The sequence below is a fragment of the Muscardinus avellanarius genome (genome assembly GCF_963383645.1).
Source record: "Muscardinus avellanarius genome assembly, chromosome: 19".
NCBI lineage: Eukaryota > Metazoa > Chordata > Mammalia > Rodentia > Gliridae > Muscardinus > Muscardinus avellanarius.
This window is the reverse complement of record NC_137805.1, coordinates 6,255,904-6,277,974: the sequence shown is the minus strand read 5'-3', so window position 1 is coordinate 6,277,974 and position 22,071 is coordinate 6,255,904. Positions and strand designations below refer to the sequence as shown.

Here is a 22,071-nt window from a genome sequence, read left to right as displayed (position 1 = left end):
ACAAACAGACACTTCAGCTTTTAAAGAGGTGGAAGGAAATGGCTGATGATGGTACTTAGCACATGTACACACACACACACACACACACACACACACACACACACACACACTCAATCTTGATATCCATAAATGAACAGTCACATAATCTTTTGAGAAGACTCAAGAGGCCAAGCAGGTTGCCTGGGATTCTGAGGGATTCTATTTAGTGTCTTGTAGGATCTTATTTAGGAGGATTTGGAAATTAAGGTCAGGAAGCTTCTCTTTTCCTAGCCAAGCTTAAAGTCCTCCTGTCCTTATTATAAGATGCAAAAAAAAAAAAAAACCCGAACACCAAGTGCTGTGTGCATGAATGTTTGTATCACATTGAATCCCACTAGGATATATAATTACAATGCACCAGTAGAAGTAAAAATATTAATTTAACTTAAAAATACTCATAGAAATAAAAAGATAAAAAAAAACTGACACTAAGCTCTCCACTTTACACAGAAAGCCAGGCTCCTACGTGGTAAAGGAGTTTCTCACTTCAAACGAAATTTTGGAAGAAGACTAGCATACTGTGGCAAATATAAAGGAATGACCTTTAGTTGAAAGAATTTAACCCATCCCTACTAGTATGTATCAATCTTTCAAAAGCAAGATGGGCCAGGCAAGGAGGGCAGGGGAGAGCCTGAGTAGCAGATAGATTTGGAGGATGGAATAGTCACCAGAATGTGAGGAAGTTGAGATAGATCATTAGGAAAAGCAAAGAACTAAAGCAATGCCAGGCAGGATCAAAGAGGTTGAGAGAGGGGACCAATCAAAGGAACATAGTCTGAGCTGGAGGTAGAGTTTGATTTCCCTCAACTAGATGGCAAACTCATGCAAAATGGAGGGTGTTAACCATTTTGCTCTATGACACCATCTTTAAGTTTATTCCAGAATTCAGTAGGTAGCTGATGCTCAATGGACATAGATTAATTGGATGGATGAATAAATTAATATAAAATATAATTGGAGAAACTGACAATGTAACAAGTTGTGTTTTGAAGAACCTGAGAATAAGATAGTTATATAATGAACAGAGCAGATACATGGAACCATTGTTGACTCCAAGGCCAGGTAAGGATATTTTTGTGGAACAAGGAGAGGGTTCTAGTCTGTACTTGGCTACAAGGCTGGCTGGAGGCTGAATGGGTCATCTTGAGGCCCACGATCTTCACATCCCTGCTGGCTAGACACAGGGCTGCTATCTGAGCTATCTGAGAGATGATTCTGTGTGGCAGGTGCAAAAGGTCCCCACCCACTAAAGGAACCTGAAGGGTGAAGGGTTTCCTTGATCCAAGTGGATTCATAAAAACTCACATTTCAGGCATTTAAAAACATTCATTTAGAAGTACAAACAGGAAGGAAAAAATTCTGTTGAGATGCCTCCAAATCTTAATCAATGTGTGTATCTGTGTGTTTATGAAAGAGTGAAGTATAGAGAACACACAGAGAGTCTACAGGAGGTGCATATAGTTGTGTAGTGTGCCTTCATAGCTCCGTGATGTACAGATACAGAGAAATGCAGAGAAATACACAGAAATGAATTTGGAAAGGGAAACAAAGGTATAAAAGGAATCACAGGCAGGCTTATTGGAATCTCCCTCTGCCCATTAATCATGACAGTTGGCAATTCTTACTTTAATAACTGAAACTCTAGGGGCCTATTTCTGTTAGATGTTATAAGGCTTGGAAAAATTGAGATTAAAAAAAGAGAAAATCATCCTTAAAATAGAAGGAACTCCCTTGAAAGGCAGTCCTGTCATTATGAAATAATACAACTACTTGCATTTAGAAATATAGAAAGTGCATGGAGGTGGCTCCCAGCCTCCTGGATGTGGGGTGATCCAAGTGGTAAGACCTTCCTGGTCACTGAACTGGGATGGATACATGGCTGAAAAGCACTTGGTTGACATTCTCCTGTACATCTATATCCTTGTAGCTATTCGACACTGTGATGGCTGAAAATATATTTATGGGTCACAACTTTAATAAGCAGATGCCCTTTCTCTTCCTCTTACTCATCTTCAGGTGAGGGCTAGGCCAGCGTTCTTCCTGGCTCCTTTGCCCCACCTTGCTCATAAACAGAAATAATTATAAATTATACTGCAGGCCAGTCAATAAGAAGTCTTCCAAGCCCCAGCTTTAATTCATCTTGGGTGATAGTTCATTTTATACAGCCCCACCAGACAGGAATAACTTATTTTAATTGGCCATCCTTCCTGATACAGAGCATAGTCTTCTTTAGAAATGACACTGCCACTTTATTGTAACTGTATTTCTCTGACTCATGGTTATCTAACTGAAGGAAGTAGATCAATTTTTCATAAATCATAAAAGTATCTAGAAAAATAAAATGCATTTCTCTTCTCTGTCCTCTCTAACTCTCTTCCATGATGCCAATAAATAAAAGATTGTCCAATTTGGTGACCATCCAGCTATACCTGGAATTGTCCCAAAAGAGATGGCCTCAGGAAAGAATAGCAAGAACGTCAATAGCCACAGCCTAAGGTTGGGTTCAGGAACAACAGGAGCTTTTCCCTGGGCTTCTTTGGCCCTGTCCTCATGCTCTGTCTTTGTTCTTTATTAGAGACAGTAACTTCATGATTCCTAGGGACTGGGGCATCATGATGGCGTTAGTAATCCCATAACTCTCAAAGGCTAGGGAAGTAGACCAGATACGCGCAGGAGTGTATATGAAGAGGGTGGGAAGCCTCGAGTATCGGTGGGGGCGCTGCAGGTGTGTGTCTGTGAGGCTATAAGACACTAATGGAGACTCACTGCCATTTCCTTCTCTTTTTGGACACGAATCTGCTTGAAGGGGTTGGGAGAAGATGGAAGAAAGGCCCATTCACTCTGATGTCAAGAATTACCATCTTGGTACAAGTAAGATCACCAGGGACAGATTGATCTGAACAGAGGCAGGGGATGTGTGTGTGTGTGTGTGTGTGTGTGTGTGTGTGTGTGTGTGTTTTAATTATGTATTGAACCTAGGGGCTTTCTATCTCCAAGCTGCACTTACTCCCAGTCCTATTTTATTTTTTATTCTGAAACAGGGTCTTTTTGTAATTTTTTTTTTATGGGTCTGGGGATGGAATCCAGGGGCATTCTAACTATGAGCTACACCTGCTGCCCTATTTTTTTATTCTTTATTTTGAAACAGGGTCTCACTGTTTCAAAATGCAGGGGCCTCACTAAGTAGCTGAGGCTCTCTGCAAACTGCGATCCTTTGGTCTTAACCTCCCCAACGCTGGAATTACAAGCGTGCGCCATGACACCTGGCTTAAAACAGGGTCTTTAAATTGCTGAGGTTGTCTTTGGACTGTGATCCTCTCATCAGCTAGCTTCCCAAGTACTGGGATTAGAGGAGTATGCCACCATGTCCTGCTAGGATTCTTGCTAATTTCACTAAAGATCATTCTGGTGCCCAGAGATGGGGGGAGTATAATTCTGGTATCTCCTGAAGAAAATGCTTTTAAATAAAGTGAGTTTGGGTCACTTTTGCCATGTCTTTCTTTCGGTATTTTGATTTTGTTTCCAAATGCTCCGTAAGTACTTTTCTTAGTCACTTGAGATCTCCATACAGACACCTCTGAAATGCCTGTTTGGAAACCTGCTCTCGCTGGGCATGCTGATGCACGCTTGTAATCCTGTACTGGGAGGCTGAAACAGGAGGAGCTTGGATTTGCAGCCAGCCTCAGCTACTTAGCGAGGTCCTCTGCAACTTAGTGAGAACTTGTTTTAAAACAAAATATAAAAATTGACAAATAGGGCTGTGGTTATAACTTGAAGATAAAATGCCATTTGGGTTCCACCCCAGTACTGCAAAAAAAAAAAAAAAAAAAAAAAAAGAAAGAGAGAAAGAAGAAAAAAAAAAGAAAAAGAAAAAAAAGAGAAACAAATAAAGAAAAAAAGAAGAAAAGAAAAAGAAAGAAAGAAAGAAAGAATAAAAGAAAGAAAGAAAATAAAGAAACCCTGGAAGAAGGGTATTTGGTTCTATTAACTCATTTGAGTCATAGGTATCTAGTATAGAAGTGGGCCTACTGAGAATTAAGAAGGATCTTTTTTTTTGTCAACTATGAGTTCCAAGAAAACAAAGAGACATGCCAGGCGTGGTGGCACACGCTTGTAATCCCCACGCTTGGGAGGCGGAGACAGGAGGATTGCGCAGGTTCGAAGCCAGCCGCTGCGCTGGCATGAGAGACCCTGTTTCCAAATAAAAAAATGTATAAAATGGGTTTGGGAGTGTAGCCCAGAGGTAGAAGGGTTTCCAGGAACACCAGTCCCACCAAAACAAAAAGAAACCAAACAAACAAAAAAAAAGAGACACGCATATGAATGATTTCCATTCTATTCAGAACCTAATTTATTAATATTTAAACAATAAATGTTTGAACAATGATCAAAAATTGAGCCACTATTCACACAAACGGTTTGAGACAGTGCTTGTGTGTGTGTGTGTGTGTGTGTGTGTGTGTATGTGTGTGTGTACACATAATTGTTCTCAGTATACAAATAGCCAGAAACTGGATTTTCATGCCAAGTGTTTAAACTAGGAACTGAAATAGGCAAAATTTTCTTAAGAATTATTGACCTCACAATGTTTTTGTGAGATCACTTCCAGTCTTGTATTTCAGATTTATTTACCTTTCCCACTTCCTTTATAATCAATGGTTCAGTTTAGTAATGGACAACCGATTCGCTGACATGTAAAGGGGTGAGGTACTTCTTAATTCTAATTTACTAAAGAGTTGTTTTGGCTGTTTGCCAGTCTCCTGATACGAGCGCTGTTAGTTTAGTATTCTGGAAACATTTGTTTTGTGGGCTCCCCTCTTAACACACCTCTGGCAACAGCCTTTAAATAAAGTGAGTTTGGGTCAATTTTGCCATGTCTGTCTTCTAGCGTTTCAATTTAGTTTTCAAGTGCTCTGTAAACATGGCTTTAAAAATGGGTCACCAAAATATAGACGCAGTAGGAAGTTGCAGTCACCCAGCGAAGCAGGCCGGGAGACATCTCTGAGCAGTTATGGAGAGGAAGATGTCTGGAAAGTTTATTGCTTGTAATTTGCACAGCACTTGCTCCCCCACCCTCATCTGTAGGTGTTAGGAGAACTTTAAAGAGAGCTTGACATTTAGCTTTGAAATGAATATACTTTTTTTTTCTTCTTCTTCTTCTTAACAACCAGGGTAAGTTTTCATAGGTAATTTAGCAAATGTCAAACTTTTCTTATAACATAGATTTGATTTATACAGCCAAGCTAGTTATTTTCGTTACCCAGATGCCTCAGAACTTGGTTGACTTTCAAAACATAGCGGTGCCCATTACTGTTCACCCTAAATTGCCCCCAGCCCCCAGAGAAAGCTCTGGCCCTTGCGCCCCTTCCTTCTTAGCACTTCTGTGTCCCCCTCTCACTTGCTTTCTTTCTCTTTCTCTGAATTCTCTTTCTCTACCAGTCAGCAGGCCAGTGGGTACAGGCCTCAGCTTCTCCTTTTTCTGATTTCTCCTAATCACATAAACTAAAGTCGCTTCTCTTCCTAATTACACATTTGCCTGTCTTTTCATGACGAGTGCAAAGTGGGCAATTAAGGCCATCACCAGTCAATCAGGACTTATTTGCGGAACGCCCGTGACATGCAAGATCTTCACTGTGGACAACTCTTGTTTTCTTGTCTGGTATCAATACCCATTTATTTTTCTGGATAGCACCCGTACATATTTTGACCACTCTTCCTTTTCCTTCATGCGTGCCTTTAGCTCATGTCATAATCCTCCCAGGGTGAAACTGAACTTTATTTTCTTCCTTGTCATGTGATCCTTCCTGGTCAATTACAGCTCAGCATTCCTGGCCTCTATGATTGGGTAAAGACAGGTACATGAGCCAGGTGCAGTGGTGCATACCTATAATTCTAGAACTTGGGAGGCTGAAGCAGAAGAATTGCAGGTTCAAGGCCAGTCTTGACAACTCAGTGAGGTCCTCAGTAACCTAGCAACAACCCATTTTGAAAAAAAAAAAAAAACCACCAAAAAACAAAACAGGTTGGGGGTATAGCTCACAGGTGAAATTTTCCCAAGTTCAATCCTTCATACCAATTTTTTAAAAATGGGGTACAAGACCTGATTAAAACCAACTAAGGCTGAGAATGTTCATGAATAAGGATTTTTTTTCCCTTTGGTTGAAAAAAAAATAAGTTATAGTCTTGGAAATCTCCAGGGACAGAGTCAGAGAGGAGAAACAGGTAGCTTTGCAGCTAGAGCTGACATGCTGAAAGACAGGGTCTACTCTTAGCTTTTCTTTTGTTTTTTCCTTAAGCCAATTTAAGTTTACCATCATTTGCAACTTAATGAGACAGAGTCTTCTCTTGTAAGGGCTAGTGCGGGGACATAACTAACAGCAGGTTGGGTTTGACATAGGGGGTAATGGGGATAGTTGGTAAGGGGTTATCTGTGAATGTGGCTTCAGCTGAACTTTGGAGGGGATTGCAGTCTAGGGGGGCAGAGGCGCCCTCCTGTGAGCATCTGGTCTGCTACTCAGTGTCCCTTGCATCTTGGTCTCCTTTGGTGCCTTCTCTCTCCACTGGTCCGTCAGTGCTCCCTTTCCTCAGGAGTCCAGCCTCGGTGGCTTCGATCCTTCTCTCTGCTCTCAGTTCAATCAACAGCCATGGTTTTGATGACTGCTTCTGGGTGAAAATGACTCCCACAGCCATTTCTCCTCTCAAGACTTCAGCTTTGAATTTTAGACATTTCCAATTGGCAACAATTTTTACCCTTAATTCTGAGAGTCCTCTCACACTTAATATACTACACTTAATCTATCACCTTCCCCATTTCTACCTCTTGCCTCCCTTTCAGGCTTTAGTACTAATTTTAACTAATGACACTTCATTGTCTACTTCAAGATAAACCTTAGGGTCACCTACATTCCTTTCCCTTTATGCCTAAGCACACCAGAGTTGGCTTATTTTACTTTCTCAGTACCATAGAGGTCTATACTTTCTTCTTCATTCCATTGTCCTTAGTCTTGTCGTTTCTTAGGTTTTTGCAAGAGCTTCTTAGTTGCTATACCTTAAAAATGTTGCTTTTCTACTTCTATCAGAAATGACACCCTTTTGGCTCTCCCAGCGGCACCATGGCGGTCGGCAAGAACAAGCACCTTACTAAAGGCTGCAAGAAGGGAGCCAAGAAGAAAGTGGTTGATGCATTTTCTAAGAAAGACTGGTATGATGTGAAAGCCCCAGCCATGTTCAATATAAGAAATATTGGGAAAACACTAGTCACGAGAACTCAAGGAACTAAAATTGCATCTGATGGCCTCAAGGGTCGTGTGTTTGAAGTGAGCCTTGCTGATCTACAGAATGATGAAGTCGCATTTAGGAAATTCAAGCTAATCACTGAGGACGTTCAGGGTAAAAACCGCCTGACTAACTTCCATGGCTTGGATCTTACACGGGACAAGATGTGTTCCATGGTCAAAAAATGGTAGACTATGATTGAAGCTCATGTTGATGTCAAGACTACCGATGGTTATTTGCTGCGTCTCTTCTGTGTTGGTTTTACTAAAAAACGCAACAATCAGATATGGAAGACCTCTTATGCTCAGCACCAACAGGTCCGCCAAATCCGGAAGAAGATGATGGAAATCATGACCCGGGAGGTGCAGACAAATGACTTAAAAGAAGTAGTCAATAAGTTGATTCCAGATAGCATTGGGAAGGACATAGAAAAGGCTTGCCAGTCTATTTATCCTCTTCATGACGTCTTCGTTAGAAAAGTAAAAATGCTGAAGAAACCCAAGTTTGAATTGGGAAAACTAATGGAGCTTCATGGTGAAGGTAGCAGTTCTGGAAAAGCTACTGGGGATGAGACAGGCGCTAAAGTCGAGCGCTGATGGATATGAACCACCAGTTCAAGAATCTGTTTAAAAATCCAGATTTTTAATAGTGACAAATCAAAGGTCCTATTTGTAAAAAAAAAAAAAAGACATATATGTATATTCAAACCATATATCTGTATCTATATCTATCTATCTATCTATCTATCTATCTATCTATCTATGTATCACCTATCTAGTTAGCATAAAAATATTTTTATGGGTGCATTATAATTATAAATATCATAGTAAGATTCAAATGATATAAACATGCATGCACACTCCTTCCATCATCTTTTACAAATCACCAACACACTCCTAGCTATATAAAGTTAATTGTAGTTCCCTGAACACACTGAATTAACAAATAGAATTAGAATGGGAGGGTAAGAGATCAGCCATTGGTAGTAACTGGATAAGTCAAGTATACCAAAAGAAGTCAAGTGCACCCAGGATTCAAGGAAGACAGATGATGGGTGGAGGTGCAGGGTGCAGTCTCCTGCACCACAGAATCCGCCTCAAGGTGATGCATAGCTGGAAATAACAGTGTGTGAATAAAGGAGAACACAGTAGACCTCGAGAGAGGCCTAACTAGGTCTTTCAGTGCCCAAATTTATTTACATAAGACTAAAAATGTTCTCCCTCCCATTTTAGCTGTCATGACCACTTTAGCTGAGTCATCTGATACCCCACATAAATCTTGGGTTCAAGCAATACAAATTCCAGAACAACAGATCTAGACAAACCTCTTTCCTCTTCAGGTAAACTTGGATTGGTTATCCAGTCAACTCTGGGGTCATGCTAACCACATCCATAGGCCAGCAATAGTGATCATGCTGCAGGATGCAGTGATGCAAACTGTGGACCTTCTAGAGCCTCAGTGTCTGACTTGGCCTCTTCCTTCTCCTAGTAAACTGCCTACCAACCGCTCTGCCTATCAAGGTCACCACCTTTGTAAAAATGAAAACGTCTCTGCACTTTCATTGTTTTGTATGCTCTTGTATTTTGTCCATCCTCTCGTTACAGAACGGTAATACCACCAATACCACCATGACTGTCTTCCCCCTGACTACTTATCTTGGCATTTGAAGGATATGGATAATGTCTGGTACATGGCAGGTTATAACACATTGCTTTTTGAATAAATGACTGGATAAAATGAGGGATGGAATGAGCAAAGGTAACAAGCACAGAGAGCCCAATATACACAGGATGCTTATGCAGTATTATTGGGGAGGTGGTGGAAAATATAGTGAAGAGATGAATCGAAGAGGCCAGCTTTGTTCGAATAGTAAGATATCGCTCTAAGTGTAAAATATTGTGATTTTGGTTGAATAAAATATGAAATGTTCAAACATGCATTAATAATTTCTACTAAAATGATATTGTAGAAATGTATTTGTTAATAAAATATTCTATTTAAATGACAATTTAAAATATTGCTGTGAGACAATGTTGCACTGACTCTGTGGATGAATCTGAACTCTCAAATTCAATGTTTTGATCTGATGTAAGTTTGATTCTTGCTCAGATAAAATGTAACAAAGATATTTTTGTTTTGATGGAATTGCTCCATGCAGTAAATAGGAACAAAGCCATTTCTGTCTTGTGACTGTACCATCTTGTAACTTCAGGAGCGCTTCTGCTACCATCCAGAAGGCCCTACAAATGCCGAGGAGAGGATGAAAGTTCACACGGGACCTTCACTCAGCCCTCTTCAGTGAATTTTTACTGACTAGGATTATTGACTGGAACAATGGGTTCAATGAGGATAAAATACAGTTGGAGGAAATGTTCCTTTGCATTGGGGAATATCAAAAAGGAAGGAAGGAAGAAGTTCATGAGAAAAAGAACAATATTAATTTAAAGCAAAAAAAAAACCAATGGAAAATAATATTCGCAGCCCTATTGTCTACCTTTAAAAAAGTCTACCTTCAAAAACTTGTGAAAAATTACAAAAGGCATGTAGCATTATTTTTCAGCTCTGTAAATGGTTGCTTTGTACTCATCCAGGCGACAGGATAATTTAACAGCAGTGATTCCATTATCACCATCACTATCATCATCCTCATCATTATTACATCTTCAATGAAAGTCTAAAATGATGTATAGGTCACTGCACCAGGCAATGGGGTTTCAAGGAGGCGAAAAGGCCTTGAGGATCTTATAATCAAGTTGGGAAGTCAGAGTAACTACATTTATAAGGTAAATCATAATGCAAGACTGCATGTGTTCAGTTCTAAATGAGTGGCAGAGATATTATAGAGAAATGGGCCTCCCTAAGAAATATGGATACTGTCTACATCAGAAAATTACAATGATAAAGCCCATGAAGGCATTTGAGAGAAGTAAGCCACCTTCTACATTTTATAAGTGAATGTGGTAGCTTATTTTTAAAGAAGCTTTTCCCCACCAATCTTACATGGGAACCTCTCCTTGAACTTGAGCTGGCCCTGTGGCTTGATTTTTACCCTCAAAATCTGGCAGAAATGGTATGGTGCCAGTTTCAGGCCTAAATCCTAGAGAGAGCCGGAAGCTTAGGTTTGTGTCTCTTAGAATCCATGCTCTTGGTGAAGGTAGCCATCATGTAAGAGGGATGCCATGCTGTGAGGAAGCCCAAGCTTCCCCACTGTAGGCCATGTGGAAGGAGGTATGCCACACCAGCCATGAGCCATTGCAGTTAGGACTCCAGGCATGAGAATGAGGTAGCCAGCCAGGTGGCCATTCAGCCAGGGGGCTTATCCCTATGACTGCAGCTTTGACCACCTCCTGACTATAAGCATGACAAAGACCCCAGGTGGAAACTTCCCAGCTGAGTTCCATCATCTTACAGAAGCAATGTTCCTTTAAGCCACTAAGTTTGGGCATTGTATTACAGAGCAGTAGATAACCAGACAATGAAGAAACTAAGAATATGGAGGCTAAGGGATCTCCTCAAGGGCAAAGGCTACTTATGGCACAGCCAAGAGGAGAACGACATTCCTCTGTTACCCACTCAGTGTACCTGAGCTCAGGGCTTCTCCAGCTCTGGTGGGCTCCAGGGTCACCTGGGGAGGCTGCTAAAACCCAGATCCCCTCCCCCAGATATTCTGATTCAATAGGTCTGAGTTGGATCTGAGAATTTGCATTTCTAACAAGCTGCCAGTCTGTTGGCCACACTTTGAGTAGCCCTGCCTCAGACAGGCTGAGCTAATCTCACAGCACAGGTTAAGCAAACATTAGCATCTGCTCACTTACCATTGTGCTTCTTCACAGTTGCCTGCCTGCTGCATTTCCAGGTAAGTAATTGAAAAGCACAAAGTGACAGGCCTTGTTCAGGAAGTGCCCAGTTGCAGCTGAGCCCAGTCTTTAGCTTTTCCAGCTACAGGCTGAAGAAGCCCAGATGGTTGGTGAGCCAGACACCCTTATCTGAGTTCTTTCTCTAGGCATGGCATCGTGGGTTTCATAACCTTGTTACAAGAAGCAATTAGGGGCATCATCCAGATTTTCAGATCCATTTCCCATGGAGACAAACGTTAGGAATCTCCCACAGTGAATTTAATTAGCAGAAAACGTGGCTTAGCCAGACCTGCTGAGCAGATAAGAGTCATGACTGCCCAGTGATGGCAGCTCCCTTTTCTTAAAAGATGACAAGTTTCCTAAAAGGTGGTGATGAGTCCCAGGCAGACACCAGGTGGGACTCTTTGTATAGACTGATTGCATGTAACCAAGCAACTCGCACATCTTGCTTCTATTCAATTTAAAGAACTCACCTAGGCAGAGATGCCAGTAAGAAGGATAAAGGCATGCAAATGATAGCATTAGAAATTTCCCAGTATACCTGGGCCCGTGTTGGCCACTGCAGATGTTTTGGGTGTGATACAGCAATCGTGTTTACTTCTACAATTGTTATTGAAGGTTATCTTATGATAATTTATGTTCTATATTAATGGGAAGTTTGCTATGATTTTGTTTTAGGTTGGTTATCTCAGCATAAAACTCATAGGATTAGAGTGTTCTTTCGTTGTATGATGGGGTTTGAAGATGACCTTGTTAATCAGTAATGAAAGTCATAGGCAAACATTTGTCAAGCATCAGTGTGTGAATAGACCCCTCCTATGCAGAATATTCATGCCGTCTATTACAAAGCCTATTAGATATAATGTGAGAAATTGATCGAATATGCTTCTTGTAATATGATCCTATATGAAGATTAATGAATATATTAAGTACCATATGGCATAATTTGACATTGACTAAAGTTATTGGTAAACTGGGAATTTTAATGTCCCCAATGTTTCTGATTTGGGCTAATTGATTGATGATCAAAATTTAGCCAGGACTTCTGCATTAATGAGGCCCCGTGGCTTGGGGTGGTTGGTCATGGTGTGTGTAACTGACTTCAAAGGAGAGGATTTAATTATAGGAAGAAAACTATTGGGTCAGCTAGCAAATGCCTCTTATTTTCAATTGTGATGCCAATTCACAACATCACAATTAACAATAGCTTAAGTGCACTCATTTTTGTTCCACGTTTCAAGGTAAGAGTATTATTTAAAAAAACTCAGTCTCACAGTTAAAAATCAAACGTACATGTTTATTTTTATCCATTTGAACATTATTAAGAAATACACATTTTTTCTTGTGTTCATTGGGCGTTTGCTTTTCACTCTTTTTCGGGCCTATTCATAAATGTTGACCTCCTTCCTTTCCCCCCTCCACTACTGGTATTTTTGTCTTTCTTTTTCATTGATTAGAATGAGACCATGTATACAAAAGGTCACTGATCCTTGATCTTGTGTAGCACCAGGAGCACTGTATTTTGAGCACTTAGAAGCACACAGAAGCCATGTGGATAGGAAAAACAGTCTTATAAAGAAGGGTGGGAACAAAGGTGAGTTTCTGTGAACACTGACTAAGTGTTTGATTCAGGTGGTAAATGAAAAATGTTTGCAAAAGTGAGACTAGCGAGCAGCTCTCTAAAGAAGTTGAGGGTTTTTGTAATGTATTGCTTTAATTTATGTTCACTTTACAGTCTGTGCACATGAGAATTATTTGAAAGAAGTTTAATTTTACTAGTTGCTGAGTGCGGGGAGGTTGCTAGCAGCTGAGCAGAAGGAGCTAGGCTGTTAATGCACGTGGGCTGCACCGTAACTACCTACAGCAGAGCTAACAGGGGCAGCACACTCAATAAACATGCCACGCTCTGGCTTTGGGGGTTATTGGTGTTACTGAGCCAATATGTTGTTTCCTACTTAACATTTTTCTGTAGAGTTCTGTTTTTGCCTGTGTTTGAAAGGCCTGTAAATAAAACTAGAAGGTGCCGTAGAAGGGAAAGGTTTTGCCAACTTCATCATGGAGGATTAAACTCACTGTGTCTGTGTTCTCCCCATGAAATCCTAACATGCTGAGCTTGCATGTTTTTTGAAACTCTGCAGAGCTGAACTTGAGACCTGAGCCTTTTGAGACATGAAGTCCTTCATCTTCAGTAGCTCCCAAGGAATTCTTAAAAATGACCAGAAAACCTAATTTTTAAATTTAGGATCTATCTCAATTTTGTCACACTTATTATGTTTGATTGACATAAATTTTCTGCTTATTTTAATCAAGGAAAAAAACTATATTTGGTTGAGGCTTTAGTTTGTTACTACTGGGAAATTTGATTTATCTGTTTTGAGCAACCATCTGGAGAAGTTTATTTGTATTACGTGTCAAGCATATATTTATGCTGTAAGATCAAAACCTTGAAATTGCATCCTTTTGAAATCTTATATATTATATAATGGCAATTGCCAATACCACAATGAAGTGATTACATGGCTTTCAAAAATGGAAACATTGTACAACAAAAAGATTACAACGTATAATGAACAAGTTCATTTACCCGAATATAGATGTGTGGTGAATAATGGAATGCATACAGATGAGATGAATCTTCTGTCATTAGAAACAATTACAGTGTATTGAAATTTCCAAGGTCTAACAGAAATAAATAGATACATTGTTATCCAGCCCAAACCAGATCCAACTCATTTGTGAATGCTTTCCTTATAACAATTCCATAAATACATCAAGAAACATACAGTTAATAAGGACTGTGCAAAAAATGTTGGTACTGTGTGTGTGTTTACCTGTATCGTTCTGATCAAAGCGGTGTCTCTTCAGGTCTGCTGTGTGAACATCTAAAGTCTTCTCAGGTAGTTTTCGGTCTCTGACACCCTTCCTGTTGTCACGTACCCCTCACTCTTCCAACTTTCCTGAGACATCATTTCTCCCCTTATACCTCACACTCTTCTCTCCAAAATAAAATGACAAGATGTAAGGAAGAGAGTTACAGAAAAGGGCAACCTCTGGGAATGCCAAGTCCGTGGGTGTGTTGCATGGCAAGTTCCTCTGTACAAAGGGGCCATGCCACCAGGAGTTAGAATAAGAAGATTACCACTTACTATTTGACTTCAGGAAAGCTACTTAATTTCTCTCAGTTTTCTTTTATAAAATATTTATCCAGGCGTAGTGGTGCATGCTTGTAATCCCAGCATTCAGGAGGCAGAGACTGGAGGATCGTGGTTCACAGATGGCCTTTCGCAACTCAGTAGACCCTGCTTCAAAAATAAAAAGACTGACTTCTGGGAAGATGGCGACCTAGAAAAGCAGCATTTACGAGTCCTGCTAATACTTGATCTCTACTGCCATAAAATCAGCACTTTTCATAGCCAGAAAACACTAGCAAAAGAGAAATAAAAAATGTAAACACAAGGGTCAGAGAAAAAAAGACTAGAAGAACAACCAGAGACCAGAGAAGAAATCAAGCCCTCAATGTAGCACCGGAGCCGCACCAGCACCATCTTCCCTCACAGCATGAGTCTCCAGAAAGGAAAGGTAAACAAGGAGCTGAAGTCAGCAGCTGCGGATCATTCGGGTGTTATTCAGCAGATCTTTCGGCAAAAAGAATGCCTAAAACTCTCAGTGGCCAAGCTCATCATGCCTTCCAGGGACTCAGAACAGAGCTCAAAAACAGAAAAGAAATATGCCAACCTCACGGCCGAGGGTGTGGCAGCAGCGCCATATTGCCAGCAGTGACAGCGAGTTCACCGTGCACCACAACAGGTCTTGATCAGTGCGCACAATAACCGTGAGTGAAATTGCAGCCCCTAAAGGAGAAATCCTTATACTGCACTCCCAGGGACTTGTGCAGCTTTGATAATCTCCTTGGGTCTGAGATTTTGCAGTCCAACCCAGTGAAGGAGTAGTGGTGGCAGAGACACCACACCCTAGTCACAGCTGCCCTTGGGAAAACACCCAGCCTGGCACCCCCATGGTCTCGCACAGCCTCCATTAACTCCCTCGGTCTGAGACTTTGCGATACAACCCAGTAAAGGAGTAGTGGCGGCTGAGATTACCACAGACTTCAGATACAGAGCACCCTAAGTGAAGTCTTAGTGACTCAGGGAAGGCACAAAATTCTGAAATCATGGGAAAGAGGAACAACAATAGAGCAATGAATGCCCACAACCCCATACTATCAGAACCTGATAGTACAGAATTTCAGAGAGCTCCAGAAGATCAAATCAGGAATATAACTGTAGATATAATACAGGACCTTTGTAAAGAATTTAGAGAGAGTCTAAAAGAGATAAAGGGTGCAATCATTGAGGTAAAGGTCTCAATTCAAAGTATAAACAATCGATTAGACCACATGGAGAATAGAATCTTGCTCCTAGAAGAGGATCACTCCAAAAATGAATGCATAATTTATAACTTAGAAAAAAAATCAAACTGCAGGAATCTGACATTGAAGAAATATGGGCCCATTTTAAGAGGGCTAACCTAAGAATAATCAGAATAGAGGAGGGAAAAGAAGGTGAAACCAAAGGGATCAATAATATATTCAAAGAAATAATAGCAGAAAATTTTCCAAACATAGAGCAAGAGGTCGATACACAGGTCCAGGAAACTTATAGAACTCCATTTAGACAGGATCGGAGAAGAGGTTCCCCACACCACATAATTGTCAAAATGACCAATGTGGAAGCCAAACAGAATCTTAAAGGCAACAAAAACAAAGGGCCAAGTGACATTCAGAGGCAAACCAATTAGAATCACTCCAGACTTCCCAAATCAAGTCATGAAAGCCAGAAGGGCTTGGAGTAACATTCCAAACTCTGAAAGAAAACAACTTCCAGCCAAAAATTTCCTACCCAGCAAAACTATCTATCAAATTAGATGGGGAAATAAGAAGCTTCCATGACAAACAGAAACTGAAGGAATTCATGTCTTCAAAACCAGGGCTAGAGAAAAATACTCAAAGAGATTAACTACAAAGAAGAAATAGGCAATACATACTAGAACCAGAGAAAAAAGATTTTCCATCCAGCAGACAACTGAGATTAGTTATATTTGGAGATTCATTATTTATTTTAGTCTTTTACCTATTTCTAAATTGTATTGTTTGCTTTTTTGGTTAATAAGTTTTAGGATTTCTATTTGGAATATTAATATACCTTCAGATACAGAATTTGGAAATATTTTATACCATTCAATCAGTAACTTTTAACTCTATTTACATTGTCTTTGGATGTACAAATTTTTTTTTATTTTTTAGGAAGTTTTTTTGTTTATTCTTTTGTTGCCTGTGCCTTTGGAATCATATCCAAGAAATCACTGCCACTTTCATTGTTGTGAAGTTTCACATCCCAGGTTTTCTTCTAAAAGTTTATAGTCTTAGGATTTACATTTAGGTCTTTTATCTATTTTGAGTTAATATTTGTATATGATGTTAGGTAAGGGTCTAATTTTATTCTTTTTCATGTAATTATTATTTTTCAACAATATTTAGTGAAAATATTATTATTTCCTTCACCAAATTTTCTTGGAAACCTTGTCAAAAATAACTTGAACATATATGGAAGAATTTATTTCTAGGCTTTTTATTTTACTCCACACTGGTTTATATGTCTGCTTTATAGTAGTACTATACTGTTTCAATTATTGTAGCTGTATAAGGTTTGAAATCAGAAAATGTACATCTTCTAGATTTGTTCTTTTTTGAGATTTTTTTGGGTATTTAGAGTTTTATTTTATGTTAGAAAATCCTCTGGTAAGAAAGGAAGCAAAAAGAATATTAAAATGTTATCTCTAAGTCATCAAAAGCTTGATATCAGACAAAGGAATCTGTTATGTGAGATTACCATTGTTAATTTTGGATAAATTACTATAATATTAGATGTCAACCACTAAGCCAAGCATGGGAAGGAGGGATAGGAAGGGAATGGGGTAGGGATTGGGTAGGGGCTAACTGGGCGATGTGTGCATGTATGTATACACAAGTTTTTAATTTTATTAGGATGAATGAATACAGTGCACCAATAAAAAATATTGAAAAAAATAAAAAGACTAAAAAATAGGGCTGGAGGGGGGGGTATCTTGGAGGTACAATGCCCCTGGGTTCCATCTCTGGTCAGTACCACACACACACACATTAAAAAAAAAAGGTATATTTATAACATCCTCCTAGGGTTTGGGTGAGGATTTGATGATACATTTTATGTATTGCTCTTGACAGAGTTTGTTGCTGAAGATGAGCTAATAAGGTTAGCACCTTTCCTCTGCTATAATGTTCTTATCTCTTGCTAATTGCAAATAGTCTTCTTGGCCAAGGTAATTAGCTTCTCAGGTCTTATTTCTTGTTTCAGCATGAGGTAATATTATCTACAAGTGAACAATGTGAATGTTTATTCTATCGCATAGCAACAGGCCTAGAAATAGGTGGTTCCAAAGATGGATGGTGGCTCCATGTTGTCTTCAAGGCGTGTCCCTCTGCTGCTCACCTTTACCACATGGAACTGCTCTATTAGCGCTTTCTCCTCATGGATATAGGCTGGAGGCTGCTGTTACAGGCATCACATGTAGCCATGGCAACATCCAGCTCAGGAAGAATCATGTCTTCCTTGCATCTCTTTTTCTCGAGGTGAAATTTCCCCACCCATTATGTCTCCCTGTAGGTCAGGTCTGATTGGCCAAAACTGGAGCACCTGCCTATGTCTTAGATCCAAGAAGAGGTGGGAAAAATAACTAGTATTTTAAATCTTGTTTTTAAAAATATATTTAATTATTTGCTTATTTATTTATTTATTTATTTATTTATTTATAGAAAAGGGAAAGGAAATTAAGAAGGCTCCTAGGAGCATCTGTCCCATCCTAAAACAATGTAAAGTAGTTATCTCTACATGAAATAGTATGCAGTGGAATGAGATATGTGGCGTATATAGTTATACATAACAGATCTGTAGGGGGATACTGAGGGTTGAACTCCAAGACATTCTGTCTTTGAGCCACCTGAGCCACCCCCTTCAGCTCTTTTTATTTATTTATTTTTGAAATAGTGTCTTTCTAGGTTGCTGAGAGTCTTGTTAGACTGCTGAGGCTATCTAGAACATGTGATTCTCCTGCCTCAGCCTCACAAGTCCTGGGAACACAGATGCGTGCCACCATGCTGGCCAATTACAGGTTATTTAAGAAGTCTAAAGGAATGTCTCTGACAGAACAAAGTTATATGTATTTAGCATGTGATTCAAAGGGCAAAAATTGATTTGAAGGTGAAAACCCTTCAAATGCTCTTCCACTGTACCAGGTGGACGGGTTCATCTGGCTTAAGTACTTTGCAAGAGAGTTTTGGAGTTTATGCAAAAGCCTGAGTGTTGTGGTTCACCTGTGAAGTGTCCTGCAATAGCTCTTGTGTTTAAGGCTTGGTTCCCAATGTAGCAGTGTTCAGAGGTGGGGGCTTTGGGCAGTGACTGGATCACAAGCTGTAACCTTATCAGTGGATTAATTCATATATATTCATTGCTTACTGGACTATTGGAGTGGCAGGAACTTTAAGAGGTGGGCCATAGTTGGAGGAAGTAGGTCATTAGGGCACGCCTTTGAAGGGTGTATTTTGTGTCTGGCCCCTTCTCTCTGCTCTCCACCTGCCATGAGATGTACGGCTTTGCTCAGGCATCTGCTTCCTCCACGATGCTCGGCCTCACCGCAGGCTTGAAATCAATGCAGACAGCAGATCATGGGCTGAACCCTCTAAAGCCATGGGCCAAAATAAGTCGTTACGACCTCAAGTTGCTTTCTCAGGCATTTTGTCACAGCCACAGAAAACTAGTGCATGGAGACTGTCTTAACCTTAGTCATGGGCAGGAAACAGCCACCTGAAGGTTCAAACCAGGGGCCAGCAGTGGATAAAAGGATGCAGAGAAGAAAGTGCAGGGAAATGTCCCAGTTACTACCAGTCCCCCAACAGCCAGGTCTTTGGGATTTGGGGAAAATCAGCCAGCCATGTCCAGAAAGGTCAGTTCCATATATTTATGTGTTCATGTATTCTCTGAAGCTTTCTTTTGAACTGATTATGAGCAGGCCTTGGACTAGATGCTGGGGATATAAGGGGGAACAAGGAAAACCCTGTCCTGGGAAGCCTGTGGTCGACTAGCAGAGGCAGCTATGCCTCTGAATACAGATGGCTGTATTCAGCTCAGATTATTGGGATATTTCTGTCTTCTGTTCTGTGAGATGCTAATTTGAGCCCAGGACCTACAGCTCTGCCTGAAAGGGTGAGTGTCTGAAAGTTCCAGTGGTGATGGGTATAGGAACTGCACTTAGTGAAGGCAAGGGCAGAGGCCATGGGGAGTCAGAGTATCATGTTCACCACTGGCATGGCGCTCTGTGCTTCAAAAGTGTTGTTTCCATCTTTACAACAGAATAGCAGGGAGGAGGCTTTGCAGGACCCTTTCCTCCAATTCACGAGTTACGTGGGGCATGGAGGTTTAGCTCCTTGCCAACAGTGGTCATGCCTGAGGTGGGAGAGTTGGCATGTAAACTGAGGCAGGTTTGATATAGGGTGTGTGTGTGATTTTTCATTTTTACTTAATGCTGGTACTGGGAGTCAAACTCAAGAGCATTCTACTTCCAAGCTACATCACCAGCCATTTATCTTTATTTTATTTTATTTTATTTTATTTTATTTTATTTATTCATCTATTGGCACTAGAGATCAAACCCAGGGACATTCTACCTCCAAGCTACACTCCAAGCTCTATTTTATTTTTATGTTTGAAATGGGGTCTTGCTGAGTTGATTAGAGTCTCACTCTTTGCTGAAGTTGTACTCAAGCCTGTGGTCCTCCTGTCTCTGCCTCCCAAGTATGGGGATTACAAACCTGCATCATCATGCCCAGCTTGTTTTAAATTTTGAAACAGAATCTTGTTAAGTTTCTGAGGGTCTCACAAAATTGCTGACGCTGGTCTTGAACCTACATCCTTCTATCTCAGCCTCCCGATTACTAGGATTACAAACACGTGATGACACACTGGCAAAGGGAAGATTTTTAACTAAACATCCTGCCTTGCCATTGCCTGTGGGGAGCCCCTGACTCAGAATTGGGACCCAAGAAGGTCTCAGGAGCGCCCCACCTGCAGGTTGTGTGGCGAAGCGCTCTGTCTTCTTACCCAGTGTTCTTTTCACTGCAAGATTCCTCCTTATGCAGTGCTTTTTTAAGCCACTAATCTATAGATCCACCTCCAGTCAGGCTACCTCCAGAACAGAGCCTGGGAAAGAATTCAGATCTCCTAAGTCTTGTCTGAAGAGTCTGACCTCCTGCCCTGCTTTGGTCTAGTACTTAGTGTATATCTGATTAGTTGTGGACCATTGTAGAATCCCATGTACTGTAAAGCTCCGCTGTGCTGGGAACCTGCTTTCTTCCACTGATCTCTGCTGTATGCTTTTATTTTTTCATTTTGTAGCTTCAGTTTCTGTATTTAGGTTTTCAATTCAGACTTTTGAATACTGGCTCCATAGCTCGCTATTTTTGGAATCTTGTCTAAATTCATTAAACTATCAAAGCTTCAGTTTCCATTATTGGTTGAAAGAGTTGCTATGATTTTAACCCCCACCCCCCAAAAAAAGAATCCATACATTGGAAACGTGGTCTTCGATGCAGCAGCACTGAGAGGTGGGGCCTTTTAGAGGTGTAAGTTACGGAGGCTTCACCTTCACTAATGGACCAGTGCAGTGGCCTAGGAAGTGCGTTCTGTAGAAAAGGAGACCATCAGGTCCCTTCCCTCCCTTACCTACTCCTGCACTTCCATCAGTGAAGACACATCAACAAAGCTCCATGTTTTTGTTTTAATTAATTAATTTTTGTGGCACTAGGGATTGCCACTTGCAGATTTTGAACCAGGAAACCTGACATTTCCAGGTCTATTGGTTGAGCCAGGAGCCCAAGCTGCACATTAGAGACACTTGAAGAAACTTAAGATATACTGACCCTCAGGACTCACCACAGCCAATTAAATGATAAGGTTTGGGTATATTAATGTTTTTATAAAGCCTGAGCTGAGAACCTTTGAGCAAGATGACTGCTTCTCAAACTTTAATGCGAATATTAATTTCTGGGTGAAAACTCAGATTTTTATTCACAGGTTCTGGATAAAACTTATCACGGATCCACAGAGTAAGAATTCAGAGTTCTAAGCATGGATCCTCAACTGTTGAATGAACTGAACTTCTTGGCGATTGAAGTGGATTTGCCGAAAGGCTGCTAGAGGCTTGGGCACCACGGAATCTTAAGGCATCTGTCCTACCTGCTGAAACCTTTAGTGGAGCTCAACAAAGAGTGACCACTTGGGTCTCTGAACACCATGCATCTTGCACTTAGCATGCATGGGCTGGAATGGGCGGGGTGGGGACTTTTCCAACAGATCCCTGCCTGGAGTTTCTGATCAGTAAGTGTGGGCAGGTCTCAAAAGTTTACCTTCTAGCCAGCCAGCTTCTTAGTGATGCTTCTGATCTTGTGCACACATTGGGAAGAAGTCTTTTAAAGCCAGAGAAGGAGTATTTGACTGGGAGCCTCTCCTTAAATGGTAGAACTATGTTAAAGTCTCATGGATCACTTCTGGGAAAAGGTACAAGGAGGGATAAGCATTGGGTGGGAGGATGATTTCTGAGGCGAGATGGAGAACAGAGTTGAGGATGCTAGTAGAAGAGCAGGTGCAGATTATTGGGGTGCGGGTTTGGGTCGCAGAAGGGGCTTTCTGAACCCCTCTGGTCATTTGAAGGAGGATGGTGCAGAAGGCCACCTGCTTTCCAGTCTCCAAGGATGCTCTCCCGTACCCTTGCTGGAGGGCAGATTAGGATATAGTTAGTTATACCCACTGAG

General features: G+C 40.7%; 1 pseudogene across 1 annotated transcript; it reads left to right on the top strand.

Annotated features, from left to right (window-relative positions):
- Positions 1 to 7,133: 7,133 nt before the first annotated feature.
- Positions 7,134 to 7,944, top strand: LOC308277035 (small ribosomal subunit protein eS1-like; annotated as a pseudogene). The gene has a single exon. The product of its transcript is annotated as a small ribosomal subunit protein eS1-like (transcript).
- The last annotated feature ends 14,127 nt before the right edge of the window (positions 7,945 to 22,071 follow it).